Genomic DNA, 11,259 nt, shown 5'->3' on the forward strand with positions numbered 1-11,259 from the left:
ATAGATCTCTTAATGTTGCTCTCAAAGTGCACCAGATTGATGCTTTTTAACTTCAATATATTAAAAAAAATCTTCTCGGGGGAGCATCCGCCCGGACCCCCCTAGAGGTGAGGTCCGCCCCCCACTCGTAAAAAAATAACATTTTACCCCCTGCCTTTATTCCGTGAGCTGATTATCGAGCCTTCACTGTAACAGTCGCGGTTGTTACTGTGTGTGTGCGTGTGGGGAGTGTTGCAGTAAAAAATTCTACTGTATCGCCGCCGCCACTGTGGGCTAAGCCCCGAATGCTTTCAGGTCCAGGCGACGCCCCTGGTATGGACGGTTCGTCCACACGAGGCCGTAACGGAACCGCGGAAACGGAGCCCTCAAACGATAACGCATGCCAAAGTGGGAAGGTCCGGTAACGTAACTCTTGAGGCACCGTGTGTACGCCCTAAATGATCATAGCCCCGCCTCTCCCCACCTCTCCTGCTCACCCCCGCGTCACTGCTGATGCGTTTCCCCAACAACAACAACAACAACAATGGAGGATCACAGGGTTTGCGTTCGTGCTCCAGACGCTACTGACCACGATACAGATGTTAGTGCACAATCTACAGCTCCTCTACCACAACCATCAGCAACAAGTGGACATGGAGAACTACATGAACTACAGAACATGTTGCTAAATCCACCGCGGAGAATAACCAGGCAACCATGGCAACCATGCTCGGTGAGTCTTATTCGCTGCTTTTGGTGTATTTATGCCGAAGTACAGCGCCACTTACAGGCCCGGCATATGTACTACAGTGTCTCCAGCGGGGCGAGCGGTCTCGTGTGGACGGACACGTTTCTTGAGCCGATTCCGTGTGGACGGAATACTTTTTGATATTGACTTTGGTTCGTTTTCGTCTCTGTTTCGTGTCCGCGTGGGACGTGTTTTTACTTTCACAGTGCTCTCACACATACCATGGTATCTTTTATTTTTATTTGGGTGTTATTCTCCTGCTTTTTCGTCCCTACTGTCATTACAGAGGGTTTTTTAATGAGCAAACAACTCTTCAGACTCCGGCTTTTCCTCATAATAATAAAAGGCCAAATGTTTCTTGTTTGGGAGATTTTGAAAAATGATCTCAGGAGCTTTAATGAGAGACTTTGGTGAAAGTTCGGTTTGAAACGGGGGTTTCTGTATGTGTCATCTCAGACAGGGCATAACCTGTTTTCATCACCTGTCACATTACCTTTCTCCTGCAGCCCCCACGCTCTCTCTGGATGTCGGTAAACAACCTGAGCAGAGATGAGCATAGGGAGAGTGACTCAGCTGGAGTTGAGTCACAGAAGCCACGCAGGAGAATTAAAAAAAAGTGTCTGTGCTGTGGCTTTGAAAAGAAATAAATGCAGGTTTTTTTATCCATCAACCGAACTGCCACGTTTCTACTTAGCTGTTGAAGGGAGGACCACTTTTTGCCATATTTACTTGATGACTACTATATATTTTAATGAAGGGAAGAAGTGCTTATGCTAGTTAGAGGGTTAGCAAAGCTTTTAATTGAATGAAATTATCTTGATTGGACTTTTAACACTGCAAAGGTGTAGATAATTAACACTGAAACATTTTGAATGCTATTTTATTTCTATTTAAGATTGTATTTCTAGTCTTTTAATTCCTCCAATATACAATGCCTTGTCTTCTTATGCTGCTGCAACAGAAACATTTCCCACATTTGGATCAATAAAGTACTTCTTATCATATCTTCTCTTATAGTGGTAACATCTAAATACACATTTTAATTGATCAAACAATAAAGTCGGTCTAATATTGTGTTCAAATTCTAAATGCGTAATGGACTTTAAAAAAAACACCTCAGTCCTGTTTAGCTTGATTTTGTCACATTTGAATAATTTGATGAGATGTTTTTTCAGCACTTGTGTAGGTTATTTCCCTTGAGCGAGGGAATAAAACAGTTTTGATTTCATACATCCAAACCATCTTAATCCTCCGCCTTTTTCCCCTCTTCTAAGTCCTCACAATTAACCACCTGGCAGGACTATAAGTATTCTGTAATGAGAACACTTGTCTTCACCTGAACTGTTTCTAATGAACAGTTTCCAGTGATTACACACAACAAAACATCAGAGCGAACAAGAGAAGTCGATGCTATCCTGGTAGTCTTTCTTTAAAGGTCACCTATCATGCTATTTCTAGGCAATAGCATCGTTCTCAGATATATACAAATATACAAAAAACATGTTTTGCTCCAAATACCAAACAGATCAGCCATTCTAGCCATGCCTCATATCCCTCTATTTCACTTCCTGTTTCAAAAGTGCTGATTTGGGGTATAAAGCTTTAAAAACATAAAAAAATGGATACAAAATAAAAAAGCAGGGGGCTGAGCTCATGCGGGACCCGGCAGCTACTGTCTAAACTAAATACTGCCGTGATGAAACGCCATATCATGGATTATCAAGGATTATTTCTGAAACAGTATGGAGCTCAAAGGCTTTCTCTCTTGCCGGTTATACCACAAGGTGAGTTCCTTTTTATTTCCTGCTTCTTCACACACATGCTCTCCAGTACAGGTTAGCTCTGAGTGTTAGCGATGCTAATGTAAACACCGACTATATTACGTCCAAAATAGTCGGGTATTGTTTCTGATAGCAACGTTTCTGATGGGGCCGTGGGTCCACATTTCAGATATTACGTCATATCGGACGCAAATCTGGATCAACTCCGTTGTAGCCCCGTTTTTAGAGATTTGGGTACGGAAGAAAAGAGAGAGGGTTTTATTTTCTGACGCTGCGTGAGTTCCCCAACACACCGGGGACACATGTATGTATAAAAAACATCAAAAAGTGCATTTTGCCTGATAGGTCCCCTTTAAGTGTGTGAACAGCAGAACCCTTTATTTCCGATGAAGGACTTTATCCATTAAACAACATGTTTCATAGTTCCCTCGCTTCAAAGTATATCGATCTCCCAATGACTGATACTGAAACAAGATGTCAATGACTAAAACGCCAAACATCTAGGCTTCAAAACAGTGAGTGACCAAACTGTTTTTATTGGGTATTCAACCTTCAACGGTTGTCTCTCCTGTACTCAACAATTCCGATGTTTCAGTTCTGCACTACGCCATGTCCAAGGCTGTGGAAAACCTTTTTGTGGAAATCAATGGGTGAGTCATTGCAGTGAGTATCTGCACCTTCAGCACACACTCTCTCTCACACACACACAAATCCACTGCCCATCCATTAAACCCCGACAGGAGTTAAACCGGCTGCTTTCCTCTACTGTTCTTAAGAGTGGAAATTAGACTACAACCTCTGGGAAATTGAAGGGAGGGCATTGTTTCATTTTTTTCTTAATTCAATAGACTCTGTTCATTCAGTCGTAAAGAGCATCATTGATTATAACTGTTGAAAATGACCCCCTCATTACTCACTGTTGTTGACTTCTGAAGTTTAATGGAAGCAGCAGAAAGGAGAGACACAAAGAGAGTCTACGCTGGAAGAGATGGATGATTTTCCATCAGTCCATCCATCCCATCTGCAGTGAGTCAAGAAGAGGGGGAATGGGCTGGTGGTCGAGCCGTATGTCAGCACGCTTTACTGCACTAAGGTTAAGGTAACATCCGTTATTAGAAAGAACAGAAAACAGAGAGAAATGGACTGGCCACCATGGCGGTGAAATTTACGACAATGGCAATAAAAATCTCTACGCGTGGAGAAGGCAAAACATGTTTAAAGTTGCATTGCCCAGGATTACAAAATATTTGGTTTGCCAGGATATTTAGCCATTGTGTGTGCAGTGTGGTGTGTTTTCTTATCCAGCTCATGACTGCTGGTCTGTGTATATCTTTGGAAAATGACACATATTTCCTCCACTGGAAATCAATGGGGTCCAATTCTGAAGAGAAATCTAGCGTTTCATGGACAACACGGGGGGAAGAGACAGGCTAAAGGAGTTTAAGTACATGAGCAGACACATAAAGACATGTTGGTGCCAGCCCACTTTCCCCGGGAGGTTTTATTTTCTGATACAGCGAGAACAAGAGAGGGCGGTTGAGCAGTTGTGGCAGAACGAAAGCCTTTTCTTGTCTCTTTGCCTCTTTTCCGCCTCGACTTCTGTCATCTGATAGGATTTTATTTGTTTCACCGCTTCAGCGATCATAAACCTCACAAGAGGATGTCTGGGGGTTTTCTTTTCGTCTATGTTTACTTTTTGTTTCTGACAGTGTCCCATAGATTTAGACATGCACTGCCAGTTTCGTGCTTGTGAGAGCCAAGTGGACAATAGGCCAACAAACTACGCGTCCAGGCTGAAAACGACATTATTTGCAACACGGAAACATAATTTAAAATATATATGCACATTTTATACACATAAAGCTGCTTGTAGGGCTGGGCGATATGGCCAAAAAAAGAAATTCCCGATTTTTTCACAAAAAATCAGATTTTCGATTTTCTCCCCCCCCCCCCCCAATTCATATGCAGATGACAAAGTAATTGTTCCAAAAAAAAAACCTGGGGTCCAAAACTTTAATCATCCCAGCTTTTCCAACGTTTATCACCATATCCTTTGCTATATACATACCGACCGCATCTGTAATGGCTTTCCAGCGGGCCGAATTCTTGTCATATGGGATGCAGTTTGAAAATGTTTGTGTTACGGTGGACTGTATTTTGCCGGCTGTGCGTGAGGTGCTTGTAGTGCCGCGTTTTTTTTTCATTCCGCTGCGCGCAATATTTCTCCCATTCAGCAGGATGCTTTTGTTTGAGGTGCTGCAGTAAATTTGTCGTACTGCTGCCTTTGCTAGCAACAGACTTCAAACATACTTTGCAGCGGGGTGTTGTCTGGTCTAAATCTGACCTCGCGAACGCAAACCAATTCCAAATAACGGATGACACCGTGCCTTTCTTTGGAACAAGTTCTTCCCTGCTCGTTGTCATGTTGTTTGTGTATCACTCTATTTGGTAAATGCGCGCACTTTGCGGGGGGAGGGCTGAGCCCATTCCGAACTACGGGAGTCCAGAGGGAAGCGTTGGCGGATGTTGAAGAGAAAACCGATTTTCATTTAAACAAGTCGACGTGAACTACACACTCGAGTTAATCGATCAAATCGATTTATCGCCCAGCCCTAGCTGCTTGGCAACTACTTTCAGCAAAAACACTCTGATAAACCCAGGACTGAACAACAGAGAGAAAGAAGTAGCAATTAGCATTTGTATTGACAGTAGGTTGTGACCAAAACAGAGCGACAAATGTGTAATATGCAAAGTCATTTTTCAGGTTTTCAACACTCATTACTTTCATTGTTGTGATATCTGTCATACAAACACATTAACATGATTGTACGTCCCAATAATGTATTCTCGGGGCTTTTACATAACCCACAGTCAAACCTTTTAACCCCTTTTCTGACTTTATGAACTCCAACACACACCCACACACACCAAAGCCATGCAAAATTAAACACATGCCGGCCCCATGCATATGGATTAGAGAGCAAGATGTGACACCGTTGAAGCAAGCCACACAGAGTGTCAGATAAATCAGTGTTACTCATTCACACACACATGGAGCTGCTCTGGGAGTGTGTGTAGGGTCTGATTAATAGTGTAATGGGCTTTCTACCAGCGCTGTGAGCCAGGATACCGGTTTCATTGTGTCACAGGGAATTATGGTAATAACAGCGAGGATGGCTTAGATGATGCCAGACATAAATGTGTACCCCTGGAATGAAGACAGACTCAGCGACGTGGGTTTCTTAATAGATGACGCGCGATGGTGTGTGGCAAATGATTTTTGTGGCCAAAGATTTTTGTGCGGAAGTGACTTACGTGCCAGTGGGCTCCTGACAGAGTTTTTCACAGCTGGTAGTCATTGTACCCTGGTTTATGAGCCCCAAAACTAGTCAAATGTGAGAGGACTTTCAAAGTGCCCTTTAAACATTTATTCCGTTTCACGTAGATTGACCTTGTAATCTAAGTCTTCAGACAGATGCAACAATTCTGCACAGAACAAAATGACAAACCAAGGGACTGTGAAAGTGACCAAGGTCAGTATGCAAGTTGAGAATTTATCAAGCAGATGGAAATGACATCCTCTGGGAGTGATAGCTACACAAATGGTCCGGTTACAAAGTCACTTCAACCAAAAATATGAGAACGAACAGCAGCAGACAACTCTATATGAGAGGGTCAGATTGACTAGAATCTGTTCTTTCTGCAAATATAAATGATATTTTGTGAGGTAGCTGCTGCCATATATAATGCACTTCTTCTATGACTGCTTCTGCATAATAAGAATTTTTCACAATAAGCTTTTTAGGTGCACTTTGAAGCTCACTTAGGGAAATGAAAAAGTGATTATTGCAAAATCTACTTCAGATAATCGGGCACATTTTGAGTCCAAATTATAAGAGTTTCTGTATTTCAACCAGTCATGCAGCCTTTTTTGCTCTTCTTGTATTACCCTTAAGTTTGACTGATTTATTTTGAAACTCTATAAGCTACTCCAGTGTAACTCTATGGCTACCTGTCAGTCTACCACTTCTCGCAATCCATCAACAACTAAATTGACATTTGTGGTTTTAAGGGGTCATATCTAGCAGTATTGGACACATTGAAACTACATTTGGTAAACCATCAACATAATTAATTGAGATCCTCTGATTTTCCATCCTTAGCCATTCAACTCACTCTGCACACAGCACATGTGATTAGTTTGAATTGGCCAGAAGTGGTGGGTAGTTGGCATGATTGGTGAACTTATATATATTCATAAACCCATTACTTTGACTGATTTTATTAGGCGTCAATGTTGGATTTACCACATTTGGTATGGAAGCTTTTCTAATCCTATAACCTGGATTAAAATACCATTGTCCTTTCTTACATTTTTGAAAACATCTCTAATGTTATTGAGTATTGAGGACCGTTAAGCTTCGGAGACACTGCATATAACTTTCTGTTAAACAAATGATCTTGATGTGACACATGCAGTCCATTGCGGTTGTATTTATATGTGGATAGACTTACTGTCCATGTGTGGACCGTTTTCCCAGCAGAGGAAGGTACGGACCGCTGAACGCAATGAATGTCTGGAAATAGAAGAACAACAGAGTTTTAAGCAGTGATTCACCAGCCAGTTTTAAATATAGAAAGTATAGACAAACCACTTTTTGTTACGTTATTTCCAATAAAATACCTCAAATATCTACATTACCAATATCATACCTCCACTCAAATCACTTGAAAGCTAACGGTGCATTCAACAATTCTCAGAACTAGAAAAATAAATAAAAGTTAGGATTCCTACTTGTGAACTATAAATAGCCATTTCAACTACCCCGATATTAGGAGCAGTTGCTTGACTTCACACTAACATTGAAGCTCACATTGTAATTGTTAAACTATCAATTTAGAGTCAACGTGATAATATGTGTATAATTGCCTGTATTTCATTAAAATACGTTTTCAGGAATGGAGCATCATACACATTAAGACAAAGTATGAAACTCATGGAAGTCGTCAGAAGAACGCATCTACACGCCTCCAAACTTGGCATTGATACAGTGATACATTTCTTCATCGTGTACAGAACATAGGAAGTTGAATGTGATTGGAAGCAGGAAGAAACGACAAGTACACCTGATGCAAAGACTTCAGTTGGACTACTGGATTCTTAGAAGTTGTCCTGATAACGTCACACAGAAACTCTCTCTCTCTCTCTGGAAAGCTTCCCTGGTCTTGGCTCCATCGCCTCACCAACACTTCCTGTCTTTGATTGACCCGATTTAATTTACTTCGGCTCAGATACTTTTTTTTGTTCGGAGGCAGGGAGGCAGCCGACAGGACAATAAATGAAAACTGGCTGTGGACCAGCAGGTCATGATATCAGAGTTCTGCTTTTTGCTTGACAGCAAGGAGCTTTACTCAATGTCATGCCAAAGAGTCAGGTTTGAATTTTGAATGAAAACATCACAACATTGACTCCAATGTTTTGCAAGCAGAAGAGCCTCTATTTCTAATTTAGAAGATAATTAACAGAGGCTTATGGGGCCAAGTTCAATGAGTGGTAAGAACACTTGGTGCAATCACTTAGCGTTGATTAAATATTGAACAGGGATAAAAGCCAGACATCAAAACAATTTGACATTCATCTTGTCTGTATATTGCACAAAGTAGACGAGAATGCAAATCACAGAGTATAGAAATAAACCTAATCATTGTGAGGCCAATGGGTTTCTTTATAAACTACATCAAAGCTTAAGAGGGTTAAAACCATAGACCTTTGGTTGGGCCGCAGCCAATCAGAGAGCTCCTGCTCTGGAGACGATCTAGCATCACTTTAGTTGTAAATTAAATTATTCAAACATAATTTACCTCGAAGACCGTCAATTATGAGGACAGAAATGTGGCATTGGGTGATGCCAGGGGAAACTTTATCAACATTTATCTCATATATATAGTTATTTTTAGATACTCAAATTAGAAATCTAGCTTTTATGAGCCTTAACAAGGTTAACATAATTGGACATAGCCCCAAAATCTGAGGAGTGAGTAAAAATAGGATAAAAAAAATACTCAAGGCTCCAAATAATCACTGAAACCACCCAAAGGAATATGAATGAATATAAAAATATAACAACACATTGATATAAGCCTTCCTACAATAGCAATATGGGAACAAAATATATATATTTAAATTGACTAGCATGAAAATAGAAATGAAAATAGAAGCTGAAATCACATTGAAGTTAGTCATAATTCTACCATTGAGGAAATAAAACAATTAATCCAAAAAGACTGATATGAAAACAGGGATAAAAACATTGGATGAAGTTCAGGTGGAAAGATATGCAGAGAAGCTCAAGTGTGGGCATTGAAGTGATTAGGCTGGATAAGAAGCAGGAATCTGATTGGCTGGTGGAAAGCTCTGGGCGATGGCAAGGATCTGATTGGCTGGGAAGAACTCTGGAAGTAGGAAAGGACTACGGGAAAAGGCGGGAAAGTAGATGGGAAAAGGCGGGAAAACTGCATTAGATCACAAGAGGAAAACACTAAACTATAAAGATTTGTATCAACAAAAAGCATGACACGAATATGTGTTTAATCTATTCTGAACATCATTTATCTACATACCTGATACATACATTTTACTGCCTCATACTCAACTTAAAGGTGGGGTAGGTCATTTTGGAGAAACCAGCTCGAGTGCGCTGGAATTTGAAAATACACAGCATGAACAAATCTGCCACTTCCTTACAGAGCCCCTCCTCCAACACGCACGAACGCGCACATGACCAATGAGGGCACGAGATAAGTTTGTGCACAGATGGAAGGCTGACAGGTAGGTAGGCCATCCGGTTACTTTAGCCGGGCCGGCTCAGATGATTGGTCGTGCTTATTACAGCGCCACGGCTTCCACAGATGACATTTTTGTATGGATTTTTTGTCAAAGCACTTCAGATATTCATTGCTATCGGGATGTTAAGAGCATTCCATGGAATATAACATAAAGTGTATCTCGAGACGGTTTCTCCAACTTACCTACCCCACCTTTCAAAAACACATGATACATGACTCTCTTGCAAACTCCTGATGGATTTACTTGAACTTCAAGTTGACAGGGGAGTGATTTCTAACTGCAGCATTCCAACTTTTATAGCTCACATCTGGCAAACTTCAGGAATATTGTTCTCCATACACAGATGTCTGGACTGGAGAGCTTTATACACCCCGAGAGAAATGTGCAATTCATTGTCAAAAGACATATCTGGGACTAAAGCCAAAGTAAAGGTCTTGTTTCTGAGTCATACAAATATATCTTCAAAACTGTTCCTATCAACAAAACAACTATTGCACTCTAATGTATCCAGTTTTTACTAAGTGCTTTTACTTTTTAACAAAAGATGGTTATATCATTTATTTTTCTCACAAACTGTCTTTCATTTGCTCATGTTTGGTAATGTCATGGCTGCAGAGGAGGATGTGTTTATACAGTGAAATTGAGATTCTATTTTTTAACATGAAATTGCACCTGCCTTTGTACCCGCTCTGCCGCGAAACAATGCTAATGGATTTTTTAAAAAGTTGTTCCCATTGTGTAAGACACTTAAACCCCACTCTAACAGCCGTTTCTCAATATCCTCCTCATGTAGAGTTTATGTAACAACTCCTACCAGTGTAACAGGAGACAATTGTCAAGTGTGGGGGTGATATAATGAAAGTGTGTCTATACATGGAGGCATGTTATTAAATGCCAGCTTGTTTCAAGTTGTCTATAATGCATTTTGACATGTTTATGGGAAAACATAAAAGGCGACATGGTGGAACTTCAAACCCCTTGTCAGATATAAAGAAGAACCCCTTTTTGTTAATAGATCCTGTCATCCCAAAATGCAAGACGTATATAATTAACTGATCTTGAAGTACTCTGTTTGATTGGCTGGCGTTCTTTGGTATAAAAGCATTTCCAAATTCAATATGTCAGGCATTTGTTTTGTCCATGTTGTAAATCTTTAAAACTGTTGCTAGTTGTCCTATCAGATATACACAACATCCAACACCGTGTAGTGTAATTAAGGGAAGACTTCAAAAGCTCCTTTTATATTGCACATGTATACGTCTTTAGAGGCTTCTCAATTCTTAAATTTCCCCTCCTCGACTCCCCTCCTCAAGACTTAGTCCCGCCCACGGGAGATGCGAGCTGAGGACCGAGGAGGGGGACCGAGGAGAGAGGAGGGGAAGCAGCAGGCGGTTAGAGAAATGAGAACTCCTCTCCTCTGAGAGGTCATTTTAAAGAGACGTCCATTAATGATGACAGGAGGCACAGCAGCCCTCTGTCTGATGGACAGATGTGTTCATGACCACTTATATATTTACTTTGATTCATTCACAGTGCGGAATAATGAGACAATAACAGGCTACAGATCTGGACTGTGAGGCTGACCGTTGAGCGACCCGACCAAGCAAGGAGGCGGAGGCAGAACGTCCAAAAATATAACCCGGGGTGGGCATTTATTAAAATCATGTGCACAAATTTCACACAGCCTCAATCCTGCTGCTGTTCACGCGAGCCCAGCCTGCAGCTACCAGGATCTCACACACACTCTACCACTCTCACTCTACAAGAAACAGCACTTAAATACACAGACACCAATCAGCACAACAAGACACAGGTGAGGGGGGATTAATTAGACACAGGTGAGGGGGGAGGAGACAACACAGGGCACCAGGTGCACACAATCAGCAACAACATACATGGGGAAC

The sequence above is a fragment of the Notothenia rossii genome (assembly GCF_949606895.1).
Source record: "Notothenia rossii genome assembly, chromosome: 3".
In the NCBI taxonomy this organism is placed as follows: domain Eukaryota; kingdom Metazoa; phylum Chordata; class Actinopteri; order Perciformes; family Nototheniidae; genus Notothenia; species Notothenia rossii.